This window comes from Saccopteryx leptura, chromosome 1 (genome assembly GCF_036850995.1).
Source record: "Saccopteryx leptura isolate mSacLep1 chromosome 1, mSacLep1_pri_phased_curated, whole genome shotgun sequence".
NCBI classification, from domain to species: domain Eukaryota; kingdom Metazoa; phylum Chordata; class Mammalia; order Chiroptera; family Emballonuridae; genus Saccopteryx; species Saccopteryx leptura.
In genome coordinates this window covers 103,020,236-103,041,718 of record NC_089503.1, presented here as the reverse complement: position 1 = coordinate 103,041,718, position 21,483 = coordinate 103,020,236, and positions in this window count along the sequence as shown.

Genomic DNA, 21,483 nt, shown 5'->3' with positions numbered 1-21,483 from the left:
AGACGGTCCTTCATGGGTTTATGGCCTGGCAGCTTCTTCTCCCTCTGCAGTCTTCTGGGGCATTTTTTTCCAAAACAATCCTGTATCATCACAGTTGAACACTTGTTGGGGGATGTAGCCTTCCTTTGCAATAAGCACAGCAAAACGTGCTATGTACTCTTCAGCTGCCTTAACGTCAGCACTCGCAGCTTCACCATGCTTCACCACCGAGTGGATGCCAGATCTTTCTTGAAATTTTCAAACCTGCCGTGACTTGCTTTAAATGTATCTTCTGCTGCCTCTTTTGAGGTTTATGGTTCTTTCTTCTTCAAGTTGCCGTAAATATAAATAATACATGCCCTTTCGCATATTACCGTCTCCGTCACTGCCAGCTCTTTCTCTTTCACCCACATCAGCAGAAGCTTCTCCATTTCTTCATAGATAGTTGTCCTTAATTGGTACAGAATTGTGGTTCCTTTGCTGGATTTGCGCTTTTGATGGCATACTTTTGTTTAAGGATGGTACAAATTGTAGATGTATTGCGGTAGTACAGCCTTGCCAGTTCAATCACTCATACACCACACTCATGTTTTTCTATTATTTCTTGCCTTACTTCTATCAACATCATTCTCTTCTTCTTCTCACCACTGTCCTTTATACTTACTTTCTTTGGCCCCATGATAGCACACAAAAAAGTTAGTAAAAAGGCAAAAATGATGCAAGAACGAGTAGAGGGTACGAGATTCAACTTGCTTCTGCGGGTAACATGTGAGAAAGAACGAGATGCTGGCGTTGTGATGCTGACACTGGACCCATGCACCAACACGCCAACTAGCGGCACCTTCCCGAATCATGACTTGTATCTCAGAATTTCGCTCGGATCTCGAACAAAAATACGGACTGAGTCACAGCTCATATCTTAAAAATTCGTATGTTGGCCCTTGCCGGTTGGCTCAGCGGTAGAGCGTCAGCCTGGCATGCGGGGGACCCAGGTTCGATTCCCGGCCAGGGCACATAGGAGAAGCTCCCATTTGCTTCTCCACCCCCCCCTCCTTCCTCTCTGTCTCTCTCTTCCCCTCCCGCAGCCAAGGCTCCATTGGAGCAAAGATGGCCAGGCACTGGGGATGGCTCCTTGGCCTCTGCCCCAGGTGCTAGAGTGGCTCTGGTCACGGCAGAGCGACACTCCGGAGGGGCAGAGCATCACCCCCTGGTGGGCAGAGCATCGCCCCTGGTGGGCGTGCCGGGTGGATCCCGGTCGGGCGCATGAGGGAGTCTGTCTGACTGTCTCTCCCCGTTTCCAGCTTCAGAAAAAAAAAAAAAAAAAAAATTTGTATGTTGGTCTGCTCATATCTCAAGGTACCACTGCATCTTGCCATTTTATGCCAGAATGCCCTCAATCCCTACCTTCTCCATGCTGTGCTCTCTATAATAATTGTCAGCTATGTCTCCAATTTCCCACTAGATTGTGAACCCTGAGTTCCTCACAAGGAATCTGATAGATAATGGGTTCTTAAAAATATTTCTTGTGTGAATGAATAAAGTAATGAATGAATGAATAAACAGTTATAAAAAAAATTACAGTGTATCTAAGCTTTGCTCAAAAAAATTTTTTTAAATCATTATTGTGAAAATTACTACCGCAAGTAAATCAGTACACTGAATGCCTTTTTTTTTTTCAGTGTAAGGATTTAGGTTTTTCTTTAATTCTGGGAAATTCTCAGTTTATCACTACTTGTAATATTTTCTCTCCCCCCTTTGAAATGTTCTCACCACTTGGAATACCAGTTTTGCACATGTTGGAGCTTCTCAGTCTAGCCTCTATGATTTCATTTTCATTTTTCTATGTATTTATCTTGTTTTATTGCTTTCAGAGTGATTTATTAAGATTTAGGATAGGCCCTGGCCGGTTGGCTCGGCGGTAGAGCGTCGGCCTGGTGTGCGGGGCCTGGTGTGCCAGGTTCGATTCCCGGCCAGGGCACATAGGAGAAGCGCCCATCTGCTTCTCCACCCCCCCCCTCCTTCCTCTCTGTCTCTCTCTTCCCCTCCCGCAGCCAGGGCTCCATTGGAGCAAAGATGGCCTGGGCGCTGGGGATGGCTCCTTGGCCTCTGCCCCAGGCGCTAGAGTAGCTCTGGTCGCGGCAGAGCGACGCCCTGGAGGGGCAGAGCGTCGCCCCCTGGTGGGCAGAGCGTCGCCCCTGGTGGGCGTGCCGGGTGGATCCCGGTCGGGCACATGCGGGAGTCTGTCTGACTGTCTCTCCCCGTTTCCAACTTCAAGAAAAGGAAAAAAAAAAAAAGATTTAGGATAGACTCTGCTATACTGCCCAACAAATGCACTAAAAAAGCAGGGGGAAAAGTTTACTTCTTACTTACGTCACAATCTGAGGCAGGTTGGGAGCCTCCCTGGACAGGTCTCTTCAACACAGGACTCTTATCCTGCGATGCTGCCATCCTCCAGAGTTCTTTGTGAATCCTGAGAGAGGAAATGACCCTCCAGGGTGTTTCATGACCGGGACTACTTTCACTCACACTCCAGTCACGTGACCCTTATCTCACTGCAATGGTTTCCAGGAAATATGGTTTTCTTATGTGCCCAGGAGAGGAAATGGAATCGATGAACAGTAGCAAATCTCTACCACCTTGGCCCTGCCTGGTTGGCTCAGTGGTAGAGCATCAGCCTGGCATGTGGATGTCCCAGGTTCAATTCCTGGCCAGGGCACACAGGAGAAGCACCCATCTGCTTCTCCACCCCTCCCCCTCTCCTTCCTATCTCTCTCTTCCCCTCCCACAGCTAAGGCTCCACTGGAGCAAAGTTGGCCCGGGCACTGAGGATGGCTCTGTGGCTTCCACCTCAGGTGCTAAAATGGCTCTGGTTGCAATAAAGCAATGCCCCAGATGGGCAGAGCATTGCCCCCTGGTGGGCATTCCAGCTGGATCCCGGTTAGGCACATACTGGAGTCTGTCTCTGCCTCCCTGCTTCTCACTTCAGAAAAATACAAAAAAAAAAAAAAATTCTACCACCTTTATTTAGTTCTGTTTTTCAATATACCGATTCTCTTTTACCTTATCTAGTCTACTTTTCATCACATGTACTAAGTTTTTGCACTCAATTTTGTATTTTCAATTATATATGTATACATATATATGTATATATATATATCTATACATACACACATATATGCCTTTTTCAATGTAATAACCTGTTGTCATCTTAAGTATGTACCTTCTGCATTTATATCTTTGGAGATTCTAACCAAACTTGTTGGAAACACCTTGGCTAGTTGCGCCATTATGTCTGTTTCCTTAGGTGTGATTTTTCCTGTTTCCTGGATCTGCCAACCAGCTTTCATGATTGTGGATATCATTAAGTGCTCTGTAATTTTTGTACGGAAGCTAATCGTGCATAGGAAATTTTTCCCATGCTCACTCCTCCCTATAGAATGATTTCATTATTGTATCGGCTTGGTCCTCTGAGATGTACAACTCTCAACTAAATCTCTATATAAGAATTTGGGAATATATATATTATAGATCAATGCTATATCATATAACTACTTGATCCGATATTCAATTGATTATATTGAGAGAGGGGAAACCAGAAGAATGCAGAGGAGGGAGGCCTGCAATGTCTGGGATTCTATGCTTGAGCCAGTGACCCCAGCATTTCAGATTGGGGGAGCAAGGGCAGACTGAGATAAGTTTGAAAAATAACAAACCACAGCTAGTCCTTGCTTGTTATGAGTTCCTTGAAATGAACTCGCAGCACTAGCAAGAAAATAAGTAATACGATTTTCAAGGGCAGACCCTCCAACCTTCTCTCTTACTCCCTCCCCTCCCGGAGACACAAAAGTCATGTAGGTCTGCAAACAAAGAAGTCACAGAAATCAGGCATTTGTCCAGTGCAAGCTAAAGCTGTACTGGTATATAAGATGTAAGAAATTTAACTCTAGGGAGCTCATGGCTACCAGCCCCACGTGCTATACCAGCTAACAGTAAATCTTTCTTTCTCCTTGTCTGGGTGTTTTATCCTCCCTTCGCGGCTAATGCCTGCTACATTATATAGCGCACCATTTTGGGATACCATAGGTAGGCCCAATTCCTGTTTTTATATAAGAACCACTGCTTCTTGTCACTCCAAACAGAAAGGCTCTAAAACAGCGGTTCTCAAACTGTGGGTCGCGACCCCGGCGGGGGTCGAACGACCAAAACACAGGGGTCACCTAAAGCCATTGGAAAATACATATTTTAATAAGTCGCGACCCACAGGTTGAGAACCGCTGCTCTAAAATGTTAGTTGGAGCTATCTTAGTCCCTGTTCACTGGTCTATGCCTTTGACTTGGCCCCAGGCTTCAGGTGGGGAAACCGGATCCTCATTTCCACAGGATGCTCTTAGGCATCCTCACTGAGTGACTGAAGACCTGGCTTTCATACCTTCTGGTTGACTCCAATTTTGTTTGCACCGCATGGCATCAGTTCCTTTGATGTAAAGCCTCCCCTTATCTTTCAGATGATTAAATGTGCCCTCTTCTGTATTACCCAGCGCATATGACATCATGGTTATTTGCATGGAGCTCTGTTTTCTTAACTGGACTGTAAGCACTTTGAGGGTAGAGCTTATGCCACTTACCTTGCTGCCTCCAGTGCCTAGCTCCACAGCTGCAAATTTGCAAAACTAAATGTTAGTGACATTGAATTTAAGGTGTTTTAAGGACTCTTGAGAAATCCAATTTTTATGGCAACCTAGGAACGAGTCTCTAGTGATGTAGCATGACGTTTGTGGAAGGTAATTTATGGGCAGAACCAGCAGGCAGGTCTTTGGACTCTGCCAACGGTGTCCCGATCCGCTCGCTTGTGTGCTGACTTGTGCTGGGGCCTTTTATTTGCTCTCATTTTGTTCCTTTGAAGATATAATTGCTTCTTGGTTCTATATTTCTATTGCTCATTATGCCGTTCCATACCATTTCATTCTGAAAATAAAACAAAATAGGATATTTAAAATTAATGATGTGGGGCACAGCTTTTTTGTTTTCCCTCTACCTCGAGGCGGAATTAGCAAACAGCTTCAACGCCAGCCTTTTATTTTATTTTATTTTTATCAGAAGCATCTGGATTCCATTACAGTAAGAAAAAATTGCTGATTACAAGGTGAAAGGCCCGTGATCCCTCTGGAAAAGGCTGCTGGAATGTTTATCTACTCCTACCACCTGCTTGCCAAGCCTGGCTGGACTGTGGCAGCTACTTCTGTTTCAAAAAAGTTGCCGAGTCCACTGGCACTGGCTTTGGAATCTGGAGATCCCTAGCAGAAGCCTTTCTTCATTGGCTTTATTTTCAAAGACGCAGGAAGTGAGCCTTTTCTTGGATGATGCAAGTTCCTGTATGGCAGAGTCCGGTATCTTCTGCAACTGTCCTTCTTCTTGCAGAAACTGTGGTATCTCTGGAATCTCCTTGTCATGTTCTCAAACTCAGAAGGGTAGTTAAAGGCCTGTCTTTTCCTTCCCAATCACCATGTCTGAGTTAAAACGAAAGTTGCTAAGACAAACAACACTCAGTGAGAGGTGTCACAAAAGCAGTCATAGTAATAATTAGCATTTGGTTTTGATTGTGACTTTTTAAAAGGCCTTTTGCTTATTTCATTTGGCTATGATGTGCGTGTTAGAGGAATGTTACTAAAGAGCCCTCTGTTTTGCACTGGCTGGGTAGCTCAGTTGGTTAGAATGTTGTCCTCATACACTAAGGTTGTGGATTAGATCCCTGGTCGGGTCCATGCAAGAATCAACCAATGAATGCATCAATAAGTGGAACATTGAATCAATGTTTCTCTCTCTCTCTCTCTCAAATCCATAAATAAAAATTTAAGAAAAAATTTTTTTTCGGTTTTTATAAGCTTGGTTCTCTCTCTCTCCTCATCTGACTGATACAGGAAAATCTGATTTTCTATTCCAGGAATCACTGCTTCCTTTGAAAACTCTACTAGGGTTAGGGGAAACCCTGAAATAGGCTTCCTAAACTCATGTGCTGATGTGTTACAGTATACATTAATTTTAAATCTGCAGTTACTGAAAATGCAACTCCAAGTCGCTTGAACATTAAAGGGAACATATTGGTTCACATGCTTGAAAAGACTAGTAACATCCGGCTTCAGTTAAGCCTTTAGCTGGCAACACAGGTGAACGTGAAGACCCAGGTTCCGTTTTGGTTCCCCTTCTGCTTTCCATGACATGTACTTCCTCTAATGGCCACAAGATGGCTGCAAGGAGCTGTGAGGACCCAGGACTGCCTTGTTCACATCCCAAGGAAAATGTCACTCAAGGCGTTTCTAAGGAAGAGTGAAGTCGTTTTCTCCAGAATTCACCAGAAAAATGTGTCTTTGATTGACCCTAATTAGGTTATGTGTTCATTACCTAGCTGTGGTGATGGGAAGGGGTGGAACCCACTGAACACTTTAAGCCAGGTAAGGCCCATCCTTGGGGTGAAGACAGACAGCCCCTCAGTGGAAATCAGGTTACTGGGTCAGAGGGAATAGTGGCAAGTGCTTCAAAGAGGCTTTTCTCTCAGGAGAGAAGTACCTTCACCTTCTCTTCTCTTCTCTCTCTCTCTTTCTCCCTCTCTCTATAGATAGATAGATAAATAGATACACACATATTTGTGTGTGTCCTTTTTTCCTAGTCTTTAGCTTTTTAAGAGTTGAAAATAATGTACAAAGAATTATTTGTTCTTTCGCGTAATATTATTTGTAGACACATTATACAAAAGTAGAGGTAAAGAAGGCCTACAGTCCGGGTATATCCTCTAATTTTACAGTTGAGAAAAACTAAGGTTTGTTGGACATGTCTGACAGAAAGCAGTGGCCAGGAACGCTCACAGCCAATTCCAGTTGGCCTGCCACCTCGGCCACAAGACCCTCAGAAGGGTTTCTCCAAATACGGATAAAGCATGTTGGTCAAATAAGTTTGTAAATATGATATATATGTTTGCTCACTTATAGTTTGCATTGTGTGTGGGAGACAGGCTGTAAACAGGCAGAGTCATTATAACCGAAGGTTTAGTTTTAAGACTAAGCTTTTCCCCACACCCTTGACTGTTGCATGATAGCAGGTGGTGCACTCTCATGAGGAATCCCATTATGCCTCAGATAAGTGACTATGTATCAGAGACTTCCTTGTTTGTATATTGGATTAAAGGTTTGGATTTCTACACTATAAAATGGGGCAGACCGGGAGCTTGCTCTCTCTTGATTCCTGAGATTAGCATTAGAGAAAGGAGAGCAGAGAAAGGCCACATGGAGGAGAGGAGAAGCAGCCAAGATGGCGGAATGTTGAAGGAAAAGCCAGTTTGTGCAGAGTTTGTGCAGAGAGAAGGAGATGGGGAACAGAGGTGAATAAGGCTGGTGAGCTAGAAACCTTTGATTCTAGGAAACTTGGATAAGTCAGTGGCTTTGGGAGCCCTGAATGGAAAAGAAAGTGTTTTCCCACTGTGTGTATTTCTTGCCCGTCAGGTGCAAGCTAGGATTAAAGCTAATGGTCCACCAGTTCTCAGCTCCATTCTTTCATTACCGTCTGTCCGAATCTAATGCAAATCTGCACAGGCCAGGCAGCTGTGATGGTGGCCGTGGCTACTGGCTTTACAAAGCATCTGAGTGTTTGTTAAAACATAATTTCCAGGGCCCTACCACTCACTGAGTCAGCCTCCCTTGGAATGAGACATATGCATAATGCAAGTTTAACAAATACTTTGATGATTCTCAAGTATACTAAAATTTGAGAACCACTGTTTTGATGAGCTTACGTCATAGATGACACACAGACCCAAAGTTCAGCACCGCCTATTGGGCTTCTGAGCTAGACAAGACCACTGCAAAGCTTGTGGGTGAGCAGCCAGACCCTTGTCCAAGCAGAAAACGCTTCTAGGCCTGTCCTAGCACAACGAAACCAACAGAAATAAAGGTGTTTGTTCCTGCGGCTTTTATAAGTAAGTCATATGGTTTTCTAGGTTTTGAGCAAGGGGAGAAGAGAGGGAAGGAAGAAATAGCCTGCCTATTAGAGTTTTGAGATTGCTATTAACACCATTGAGAAATATGTTAACCCAGTGTAGTTATAATAAAAATTGTTATTCCTTTTGACATATATGCCCTGTACTTAGCAGGGTATAAAAGTCACATGCCTACTGCAATTACTGCAATCTATGGCTCTATTTTGGCCATGACTTTTATTAAGCTTTCTTTGAATGTGTTGTGAATGTGTGTCTGATTGGGGAAGGGTCGGATGTTGGAGAGAGCAGAGGCAATAAACTTTGAGCACTACTATAAATTAGACAGGTGTTTTATAAACTGCTGCATGTGATATACTAGTGGGCTTGAAATCATTTTAGTGACCAGAATTTTTTTTTTTATTCAGTGAGAAGAGGGGAGGCAGAGAAAGACTCTTGCATGTGCTCCTACCAGGATCTACCCAGCAAGCTCAATGCAGGGTGATGCTCTGCCCATCTGGTCTAGAAGGATGTGTGTGTGTGTAGTGGATCAGAATGTATGACTTCTTAATTTTGATAGTGGTCAAAAACATTTTCAAGCTGTTACATTGTAAAAAAAAGAACTTCCTTTTTAGAAGACTAACAAAGTTTAGAAAGTTTAAGTCCTTAGTTGAAGGTCACTTAATCTCAGGCCTCTTGGTTACCAATCCAAGGCTTCTTCAGGAAGAAGAAGAATCCAACATTTCAGGGCGGCACACACTTCCCTTTGCTCACAGAGTTCTCATATGTTTCATTTCTAATGCATGAATATTATATTCATAGAGAATTATTGGTTTTACTATTTTCTACTTGACTATTTCGTTTTTTTGCTATTATAAATAATTCTGCTATAAGTATTTTTATAATTATTGGTTTGTTCTATTTTGAGTTCTTTATGTGGGACATGTTTTCTGGTATGATCATTTTTATGACTGTTACTCAAAAAACAAAAAAACAAAAACAACTAACTTACACTTTCCACCAGCAACCATTTCCCACTAGTCTCACTGGTACTTAATTTTATCATTTATTTTTATATTTGCTTATTGGATATGTGTTAAATGGCCCCTTATAATTGTTTTCATTTGGATTTTTTAAATTACTTTTGAGGTTTAGTGTTTCAGATGTTGGTTTATGTTGGCTTTCCCAGTGTGTGAACTAACTGCCTCTGTGCATTCCGGGCTATGTTTCTACTGGGAGCCTGGTTTGAATATATATTTTAGCCATTAAACTTTAAATAAGAAGCCATATTTATAACAAACACTTTTTTATTCTGTTAGAGTTCTTTCCTGTTTTAGTTTTGTAGAATATCATTAGTCCATGGCGTTATGTTTTTATGTGGTTCTATCTATCCATCATTATTTTTTACTTTGAATTTCTTCCATATTTTGAATCGTATAAAGAAACAATCTCCTAGTTGTTAGAAGAGAGCGTCCTATTTCATTTTTTGTAACGTGATTTTTAATTCTGATGCACATGCACAAAGTGGAAAATCCCTCACTTTTGTGGCATGTGAAGGTGTAAGTCAAGAAAAGAGTTGTTACGAGCCTTTTTGTTCTTTCTCTAAATTGGTCGTTCTCAGACCTGCAGCATCGCGTCACCTGGGAACCTGTTACAAATATAAATTTGCAGGCCCCGTTCCACACCTACTGAATCAGAAACTCTAGGGATGGGGCCCCCATTAATCTATGTTTTAATAAGCCCTCCAGGTGATTCTGGTACACACTGAAGGTTGAGAACCACTATGCTAAATCAATCTTAAGGCATTTTTATTTGGGTACAAACTCAGCCACAATTAAACTTCCTTCTAACTTTTAATTAATGGGTAGCAGAAATCATATGCTTTTATTAGGCAATTCCCTCGGAGCCTGCAGAGTGTCATTTATTTCATTTATCAAAATGTTTAACTACGATGTCCCCTCTACCCCAGCCCCTTATTAGTGTAGCCAATTATATATATGCCTATACCTACGATTCTCAGTATTGCTTGTCACCACCCTCGGCTCAACACCCCCATGAGTACTTTATCCCCTGTAAGGTTTGTGTGAAGTTTCTCCCAGTTACCCTCCTGGGCTATCAGCTCTGTGTTGCCACGTGTATTTCTGTCTTTGCTCATGGGGAATTCCTCAGCCTGCTCTCCGGGGTCTGTGTTTACTGGCTTCCTGTGCTGATCTCCAGCCTTTTCCCAGGGTCAGTTTTCAAGCACTCTTCAATCATAAATCTTTCTCCAAAACATTGGAGAAAGATAACATTCACAAAAGAGAGTTTTAAAATATCAGAGGGAAAAAAAAGAAGGAAATACCAATGTTGCTAACGAGGAATGCTCTTTGGTGTCCAGGAGGATGCTGGAAGGGTGGGGTGTTAATGGTGTCACAGGAAGTGATCCAGGTTACACTCCCAGCTCTAGAGAGTCACAAAGTGCATGTTACTACTTTACCCAAAGCCCATTGGGCTTCCAAGAAGCTGATCAATAAGAGAGAGCGTTAAATTGTCATCACTTTTTGGGATACTCTTCTAGAACCCTCCTCTCTCAGATCTACTTTATCACTAATTATCCCCATCTGTGAAGGCTTGCCTTATCTAGTAAATCATTCGTGCTCTGCCCAGCCTAAGCAGATCCACTCTCCATAACTCAACTGGCCTCTACAGTCTGACATGGATGACATGGGATAGGAACAATATTCCTACCAAAGCCGGCATCAGTCCATCACCTGATTCACTGCATAGGGCTCTACTCAAAGAGTGACCCTGGGAACCAGAAATGGTTGAAGAATGCTCCGCCCCGCAGTGCGTCACAAGCATGGGCCAGAGAGCCTGGCAATGTCTCAAGACCGCCTCGCCGGGCAGAAGACGTTTGAGAATGTTTAATCAGAAGTGGATCTGTAGGTGGGATTGGGATGGGCGCCCTCACGATGCATGCTGCTAGTAACCGATGAAGTTAAGTTGTAAACGTCTCAATTCTTTTCGCAGCAACTGTCTTGCCCCTCATCACCTTTTTCCAACTCGCCACTACTCTAATTCTCTCCGAGACAATTGCTCAGACTCTACCCCTGACTGTCCTAGACCTTGTCTGCCAGGATTGCCCTCTCATAGGGTCCCTTGGATGCAACCCACACCTGAAGCCTCAGGGGTCCTCCAGGAGAGCTCTAGGAGATTACAGATACCACACGTGTCAGGTCTAAAGCCATACCTACGGGGAAGCATCAGAAGGTTTAGGTGTCCTGCAGTCCCTGCTCCTGAAAAACTGGGTGCCATGGAGGAAGCCAGTTCCGTGGCAGGTGGCCACCCTTCTCAGATAACTAGCAGAAGTGTGGAGTGAGCCTCCTGGGTTCTGCTCCTCACATCACTTATGCAGGCTTCAGGGGAATCCTAACTTCCAAAACCACTTTGAGATAATTTAGAACAATTTTCTATCCTCCTCGTACAGCTACAAATCATAGACATTTGTAGCTATAACCTGTAATTTTGGGGGGAAAGTGAAGAAATGGGTTATTTTATGTTTGAGACATACCAACCCCATCAAGCGGTTCCTTAGGACTCTGGGCTTCATCTGATCTAAGGGGTCCGCGTGGGAGAACTTGGTTAACTTCTCACTCAGCCACTCGTGCAGAGATGGGTTCATGTGTTGGAGCCACGGACTTGGGGCTCCTGACCACATAGCTGTCTTGGAAAATATCTTGTGCATGGTGCAGGTCTGAGGGGGCACAGAGGACCAAGAGTTCTGAGAGAGAACAAGTTCAGAGCCCCAAGTGTCGCAGTCCCCGTCTTCACTAGCACCTCGGGCAGGCCTTCTTGGGCCCAACCCCCAAATTAGAGATTTAGAGCATTTACATGATTCCTTTTATACTTCACACAATGTCAACAGATTAACTTACGGTGGTGACTGTACTTTTCTAGTGACTGGAAGTGACTTCTTTCCAAGAAATCTACTTACAGTATTAAGTAACTGGACACTCAAATCAGTTGAGTGGATGCTTGGTGGGCAAATGCTAATCAGAGTTTACAGCTTGAAAAGTTTTGAAGGATTTTGCTCAAGCTGTGAAAGCCTACCAAAGCCATGCGTACGCTGCAGAAAGGAGAGTGACGGGGGGATTTGTGCCCGTGAGGTATGGGCACTTCTCTCTCCTTTGGAATGTACTGATTAAACACTAACTAACATGTTCTTACTATCCAGTTGCATTTCTTATAGAAGACAACTACATTATTTTAATAATGATAGAACGATTCCAATAATGACGTGATATCAATTGATTGAATTAATGATGCTTTTATTATAGCAGTTCGTTTCATTTATATTCATTTATCCATTCATTTAGCAAGTATTTACTGAGGGGCTTCTATGAACAGGTGTTTCTCTAGGACTGGGGATACGAGTGAGGAAAAGATAAGAAAGATTCCTGCACTTACGGACCTTATATTTTGTCCTCTATATTTCCCAGGGGACACAGTGTTTGTTTTCATTAGCTCTGTGTTTTTGCACTGACAGCACAGAATAATGTTAGATATCACTTTTTGAGGGTGACTATCCCAAGTTTGAGGTTGCCTGTACCACATTTGTGGGAAAAAATACATTTCCCTTCGGCAATGGCCACTAATCTCTGACATTAATGTAGGTAGCATTTTCTAGTTAAACAAACATGTTGCTTTAACAGCAAACAGCAATCAATACAGGAGAATATCAACAACACACTATTATCAAATGTGGCAGAATTCACAAGCAGGCACAGGCTGGGTTTTTTGTTGTTTGTTTGTTTGTTTGTTTTTTAGTGACATGTAGAAAGTACAGTATTAAACTTCAAGGGAATTTTCTGAGTTTTTAAGTACATTTTGACAGTGTTGGGAGATTCTTCCCTGAAAAATGCTTATTCTTGAAACAGCCATACCTCTCGCATGGTATACATATTTTATGAACATGGGGAAAAGAAAGAAAAGAAAAAAATGATTCCACAGTTTCATGCAAGACCCAATAGGAGTTTGGAGTTTCCCTTCAGGGCCTCAGGACTACCCCCATCTCACAGGTGCACTCCCTCTGTTACCACATCATCTCTGCCTTGTGCTTGTGACTGACACTGCTGGTCCCTTCTGGCAGCGTCCCCGTCACTCTTCCCTGCAGGCGAACCCTGCTTCCTCTGAAGGGTTCCTTCTGAACCCTGAAGATGAACTGTGACAGTCTAAGATCTCATCCTCCTCGCCAGGGATTAATTTAGGTGTGAATGTTGGGTGTAGTCTGGCCAGGGAGAGATGAGGAGAAATCTGCATGGAGGCTCCCGAGAAGGGTCTCCTCACTTATTAAAAGAGATAGACAAAGAAGCAACAGTTTTCTTCCTGCATTTGAATACTATGCAGTGAGGATGTGACACTTGAAGTTTCCATATTACAGTCATGAGGTGACAGACTGAAGACAAGATAATAAAACCATATGAAGGATGGCAGAGTATAAAAAATGGAAAGAACTTGAGTCTTTTGTGATGTCCTTGGCCATTGAACTTACCATTGTGGAATCAGCTTGAACTTACTGGAGATAATAAACCCCTTATAATTTAAGCCTGCTGTCTCCAAAATGGAAGGAGAACAATAATAGGACATTGATTTCTATTTTTTATTTTAGCACACTCCTTTTCAAAAACATAACTTGAAGTACAGATTGAAATCAGTAGCTTTATTCAATCTATCCTTGGTCAGACAACTGTGTCTCCAAAGAGACCCTAGAAATAGGAGAGGCAGCTCTCCAAAGCACATTGGTGCTTTCCTCCATTCTTTCTTGGTTGGCTCTCAGCGTATTGTGACATATTACAACTTACAAATGCCCAGTGAAGTGGAGTCAAAGATTATATTATCCTACTTTATAAAGCTTTGTGAGAGCCTTTTTAAATTTTTTTTTAGATTTTATTTATTCATTTTAGAGAAGAGAGAGAGAGAAAGAGGAGGGGAGGAGGAGCAGGAAGCATCACTTCCATATGTGCCTTGACCAGGCAAGCCCAGGTTTCAAACCTGTGACCTTAGCATTCCAGGTCAATGCTTTATCCACTGCACCACCACAGACCAGACTCGGTAAGTATTTTTAAAACACATGTTTGAAAATGTATTTTGGTGGTTAGTTGGGAGAAGGGGATGTGGGGGAGGGAGTGGAGGGAAGGGAGTAAAGAGGGTCAAATATGGTATATGGTGATGGAAAATGATTTGACTTTGGGTGACAGGTACACAACATAATCAACAGTTCCAAAGCTATAGAAATGTTTACCTGAAATCTGTGTACTTTTATTGATCAATGTCACCTTATTAAACTTAATTTTCTAAATAAAATTAAAAAAAAGAAAATGTATTTTGTTGCTAAAAATTATGCCAATGTGTGGTCACCCATAAGAACATAAAGTTATCCAACTTTAAAACATTTTTAGCAGAACATTTTCAATAGGCTTTAAAATCATTTGTTAAAAATAAAAACTGAAACTCCAGTTAGTTTTGAGAACAATGTTCTCATGAGGGAAGTTGGTAAAATACGTTGCCGAGTTTCACAGTCTGAGAATGGGACTGAACTAGGGTATCATGTGTTAGACTGCAGCCAGTTATGAACTTCTCTGAACCTTTGTGAGGGATCTTTTTCTACACTCATGGCCACCAGAATCTAGTATAAAAACAAGCCACTAAAGTTCAATATTCAAAGTATGTTTTACACAAATTTCAAAATAATATTTTTCAAGTTTCAAAAATAATAAAACAGAGTGCTCCTGCTAAAATACTTGTAATAAAATATAATTTCAAAATATGGCTTATTTTATCTTTTATTTATATTGTTAAAATTCTGTTTTGTATACATTAATAAATTGTACAAAATATTTTTTACATGTAATGTATATATTTTATTTTATTTATTTAATTAAAAACTTTTTCTTTACTTTTTTTTTTTCAGAGACAGAAAGAGAGTCAGAGAGAGGGATAGATAGGGACAGACAGACAGGAACAGAAGAGATGAGAAGCATCAACCATTAGTTTTTTGTTGCGACACCTTAGTTGTTCATTCATTGCTTTCTCATATGTGCCTTGACTACGGGCCTTCAGCAGACCGAGTAACCCCTTGCTTGAGCCAGCGACCTTGGGTCCAAGCTGGTGAGCCTTGCTCAAACCAGATGAGCCCACGCTCAAGCTGGCGACCTCTGGGTCTTGAACCTGGGTCCTCCGCATCCCAGTCCAATGCTCTATCCACTGCGCCACCACCTGGTCAGGCTAATTAAAAATTTTTTATTGATTGATTTTTTTTAGAGAAAGAAGAAGGGAGAAACATCGATTTTTCTGTTCCACTTATTTATGCATCCATTGGTTGATTCTTGTATGTGCCCCGAACCAGGGATCGAACCTGCAACCTTGTTGTATCAGGACAACACTTTAACCAACTGAGTTACCTGGCCAGGGCCTGTATACTTTATATATAAATAAATAGATATTTGTTGTATAAATTGAGTGCATTCTCAAACATTTTTTGCTATATATCAAAAAATATATATAACTATCGGTTCAAACTATCTTTATTGGGTCCTCTGTTACTAGGAGCCAAAATATCCTTAGATTTTGCTTTACTTAGAAATGGCTTTCACATACACTTTTTTTATTAGTAGATGTCATCCTTAAGAACACTTCAGGGTTACAGAAAATTGAACACAGAGTACGTAAAGTTTCCATGTACCCCCTCAAAACTCCCCCACTTCACACAGTTTTCCCTTTTGTGACATTTTGCATTAGTGTGATATATTTGTTCTAACTAATGAGCCAATATTGATAATATTATTATTACTGAAAATCCAAAGTTTACATACAGCTTACTCTTTGTGTTGTACAGTTTAAGGATTTTGACAATTGTATAACGTGTATCCACAGCATAGTTTCACTGCCTTGAAAACCCACGTGTTCTGCCTAGTCACACAACCCCCCCCCCCCCCCAGTCACTGGCAACCACTGGTCTTTGTACTGACACCACAGTCTGTCTATTCAAGAATGTCATAGAATTAAATTCATAAGCATGTAGCCTTTTCAGATTGGCTTCCTTTGCTTAGTAATTATGCATGTAAGTCTCTCCGTGTCTTTTTGTGTCCTGATAGCTCATTTATTTTCAGCTCCTTTCTTTTCATCACTGACTAATATTCTATTCTCTGGATGCACCATTTTGTTTATCTAGCCACCTATTGGAAGACACCTTGGTGGCTTCTAAATTTGGGCAGTTACAAATAAAGCTGCTATAAACGTTTGTGTACAAGTTTTTGTGTGGACTCCCTTGGATTGGAATACCAAGGATCATGATTGCTGGATCATGTGGTAAAAGTATGTTCAGTTGCAAAAGAAACTTCCAAAGTGCCCTGCAATCCCACAGCAGTGAGTGAGAGGCCCTGCTGCTCACATCCTGTCCAGCATTTGGTGTGTTTGGTGTTGTGGGTGTCAGCTATTCTAATAAATGTGCAGTGATATCTCCTTCTAGTTTTAATTTGCAGTTTCCTAATGACATAGTATTTTAACATCTTTCATATATTATTTGCTATTTGAATAACTTGTTTGGTGAGGTGTCTGTTCAGGTTTTTTGCCCATTTTTTAACTGGGTTATTTGTTTCCTTATTGTTTAATTTTAAGAATTATTTGTATATTTTGGATAACAGTCCTTCATCAGATATGTGTTTTTCAGATACTTCCTCCCAGTTTGTGGCTTGTGTTTTTCTTTTCTTTCTTTTCTTAACAGTGTATTTCACAGAGCAGAAGTTTTTAATTTCTATGAAGTTCAACTTAACAATTTTTTCTTTCACAGATCCTCCTTTTGTGGTTATATCTAAAAAATCATTGCCAAGCCCAAGCTCACCTAGATTTTCTTCTATGTTATCTTCTAGAAGTTTTATGATTTTACATTTTACATTTAAAGTCTATGATTCTTTTTAAGTTCATTTTTGTGAAGGATGTAAGGTCAGTGTTAATATTTTTGTATGTGGATATCCAGTTATTCCAGCATCATTTGTTACAAAGACTATCCCTTCTCTACTGAATTGTTTTTGCTCCTTCATCAAAAATCAGTTGACTATATTTGTGTGGGTGTATTTCTCCCGGCATTTATTCTATACATGTATACCTAGTGTCTGAGGCTTGTTATTTTTTTTTAAAGATTTTATTTATTCATTTTAGAGGGAGAGAGAAGGAGGGGGAAGCAGAAAGTATCAACTCTCATATATGCCTTGACTAGGCAAGCCCAAGATTTTGAACCAGTGACCTCAGCATTCCAGGTTGACGCTTTATCCACTGAGTCACCACAGGTCAGGCTGAGGGTTGTTATCTTTAATTATATTTTTCTTTGGCCCACAGTATTTGGATGTGTGTGTATGGACTTTTTTGTGACATTTTATCACAGCATTTCCTATGACATTGCATATACTTCATAAATATGACTTTCAGGGGTTGCATTGTATACACACACACACACACACACACACACACACACACACACTGCTCACAAAAATTAGGTAATCAGGGAACATGTACTCCAGTACTTTCAGCTTTTTGTATGGTGCATTTTCACCAATGAAATTAAAGTTGGTTTGGCATCTCATTTGCATAATTGAATAACTTTCTTTGATTTGTTGTTTGCTTTTCTGATGTTCTTGTTTAATAAAAAAATCAAATGCTTCTTTTTTTATAGCTTCATATTCATTTTGAAATATCCTCTAATTTTTGTGAGCAGTAGATATACAATATATACACTTAATATATACACACATACATATATATATATTCTATGATTTTTTAAACAATCTTGTTACTACTAGAAAATTTATTATAATTATATTCTTAAAACATAGTCTTGTACGTGTCTTTCTCTATATCTGATTTTAAAATTGTCCTTCTTAAGTGAGAACAAGGATGCTTTTGTCTCAGGAGGTAACCGCTTCAAAGATTTTGTGTCAGTTTTGTCAAAATGTGTTTTTTAACATTAGTGCCACATTTTTCCCTTGTCTTTCTATCTGAAAACAATGTGAAACATTTATCTTTCCTCTTTTCCATCAGTTTGCTCATTTTTATCCTTTCAGTTCTTAGCCAGATACAAGTATCTTTTTCTCTTCAGTTAAGATAGTGATGTGAGACAGTAGCCTCTATCTATCTATCTATCTATCTATCTATCTATCTATCTATCTATCATCTATCTTTTAGAGAGAGAGGAAGAGAAGAGAGAGAGAGAGAAACTCCAATTTGTTATTCCACTTACTCATGCATTCATTGGTTATTACTTCTATTTTTTTAAGATTTTATTGATTTGAAAGAGAGAGAACTGGGGCAAAGAGTGGGAAGCATGCTTTTGTAGTGGTGCTTCTTGTATGTGCCTTGACAGGGCAAGCTTAGGGCTTCGAACCAGCAACCTCAGTATTGCAGATTGACATTTTATCCACAGCACCACAATAGGTCAGATTATTGGTTGGTTTTTGTATGTGTCCTGACTGGGGATTGAACATTCAATCTTGGCATATTGGATGACACTCTAAGCAACTAAGTTGCATAGACAGGGCTGATGAGGGCCTTTAAAAAAAGATCTTCAAATGAAAACCAGGCTAAAGAACTGTCAGAAAAGCCCCATCCAAGTTTGTCATTAATAAGGACCTGCCGCCAGAATTTGCTTAGCTGCTTCTCTGCCTAAGGATGACTGAGATGACCTGAATACTCTCTCTTCCAATCATAATAAGTTGAATTTCCTCATTCTAAAATTTACAAATCTAAATGCAAGAAAATGATAATTTTTCCCTCTCTTTCATTTATAGCTATCTGTATCTATTTATCTATTTACCTATCTGTCTGAATATATATGGCTGAATCCGTTCTTTTATCAATTTAATGATTATTTTTTTTAGCAAGGGAGAGAGACAGGAAGGGAGAGAGATGAGAAGTGTCAACTTGTTGTTGCAGCACTTGACCGGGGGCTCCAGCTGAGTCAGGGACCCCTTGCTCAAGGCAGTGACCTTTGGGCTCAAGCCAGCCACCATGGAATCATGTTGATGATCCTTTGTCCAAGCCAGTAACTCCATGCTCAAGCTGTTCAATTGGTGCTCAAGTCGGTAATCTCGGGATTTCAAACCTGGGACCTCAGAGTCCCAGGTCGATGTCCTACCACACTGTGCCATCACTGATCAGATCCAATTTAGTGACATTTTTATGTCCAGTTTATCAAATCTGTTGTGAAGTCAATTGGATTGTTATTGAAATCACCCAACACACTATACTAACTATATTTTTATAACAATGTTTAAACAAACCATATATATAAAATATATCTTAAAGAAGAATAGGTGATTAATTGTTTACTGATATAATTTGAGAGTCACCAAAAAGCCCACCAAGTTCAATGTATTTCCCCATAGGCCCAGTCACTTCCATATTAGTCACCCATAAAAATGTAATCCTTATTACAAGAAAAAATATACAGAGACTAAAATCTCTCTAGGATAAATGCAAAAAATCTTCAACAAAATTTAACAAATCAAATCTAGCAATATGCATAAAAGATAACATATAATGACAAAGTGGGTTTCATTCTAGGAATATTAGTTACTTTAATAATTAAAATCAATCAACATAATTCATTATATTCACAGAATTAAAAAAAACCCACCACAATCTGAATATCATATTACATGAAGAAAAATCAATTAGAAAATACAACATCAATTCATTATTTAAAAAAAAGTTCCCAGAAAACTGGAAATAGAAGGAAACTTCATCAATCTGATGAGAGGCATCTATTAAAAAAAATCTACAGCTAGCATCATATTATCTGAACTCGGAACACTTTACCACTAAGATGGGGAGCTAGATTCTAGTGAACATTGTGCCAAGGATCTTACCCAGTGAAAATAGGCAAGAAGAAAGAAAAGACACACCATTGGCAAAGAAGAAGTAAAACATTCTTATTTGCAGACAACATGACTGTTTATGTAGAAAGTCTTAAGGAATATAAACAAACAAAAAACTACTATAACTAAAACAGAAGTTTAAGAAGGTCTCAGGATACAAGGTCAACATATAAAAATCAACTGTATTTCTATAAGCCAGCAGGAAATAATTGGGAAATTTGTAAATCCATTTATAAATGTCAAATATAAATGAAATACTCAGGAATAATTTAATAAAAGACATTCAAAATATCTGTATTGAAAACGATAAAACATGACTGAGAGAAATTAAAGACCTAAACAAATGAAGAGATATATCATGTTAACGGAGCAGAAACTCAATAGTGTTAAGATGTCACTTCTTCCCATATTGATTTATAGAGCCAATACAACCTCAATGATAATACCAGCAGGCTGTTCTTTTTAAAAATAGAAATTGACAAGTTCTCTCTAAAATTTCTATGGGAATTCAAGGCTTCTAGAATACCAAAACAATCTTAGAAAAGAAGAAACCTAGAAGACTCAACACTGCTTGACTTCAAGATTTATAAAGGCACAGTCATCACATCCAATGATGGATAAAGAGACCAATGGAACAGACCAATGGAACGGACCAAAAATAGACCTATGCTTATATCTGTCAGTTAAAAGACAAGTCTATTCTCCAAATGCTGCTGGAACAACTAAATATTCATATGAGGGGGGGAAGATAAACTTTAAATTACATCTTGTATCATACATAAAAATGAATTTGATATATATTATACATGTAAGAGCTAACACAATGACATTTTTAGTAGAAAACACAGGATAGTATTTTCATGAGCTAGAGCTAAGAGGGTAGATGAGACATAGAAAGCAACAGACATTAAAGAAAAATATCTAAGTTTATCAAACTGAGACAATTATGCCTATCAAAAGATATTGTTAAGAAAATGTAAAGGCAACCTACCCACTGAGGAATATATTTTAAAGGACTTATATTTAGAATACCTATAGTGGGATCTTAAAAGGGTCAAACAAGAGAAAGACAAATGCTGTATGATTTTACTTATTTTTGAAATCTAAAACAAAACCACAAAACACTCAGAAGAAAAAATGGAGATTAGATCTGTAGCTACCAGAGGCAGGGGTAGGGGAGTGGGGAAATTGTGAGAAGGTAGTCAAAAGGTACAAACTTCCAGTTGTGAAATAAAGACCTAGTAGGGGTGTAATGTACAACATGATGACATAGTTAAAATTGCTATATGAGGTACCCTCTCTCTTTCTCTCTCTCTCTCTCTCTCTCCCTCTCTCTGGCACACTGGTGCCTTTCTTATCCCCTCTTCTTCCCCCAGGTGTGTTACCTTTGCCTCTCTCTCTCCTAAGCTCCAAGGCCCTTTTTTGACCCCTGTAGCTTTTCTCCTGAGCCCACACCCAGCTGGCTCACTTTTCCTATCTCTGTAACTTTCTAAATAAATTTTCTCTTACAGTTAGAAAAAAAAAGAACTATTGTAAGGTATATTGAAAAGTTGTTAGATCCTATGAGCTCTCATCACAAGAAAAGAAACCTTTTATATATAGATATAATGTTATATAGATATAATGTTATATATT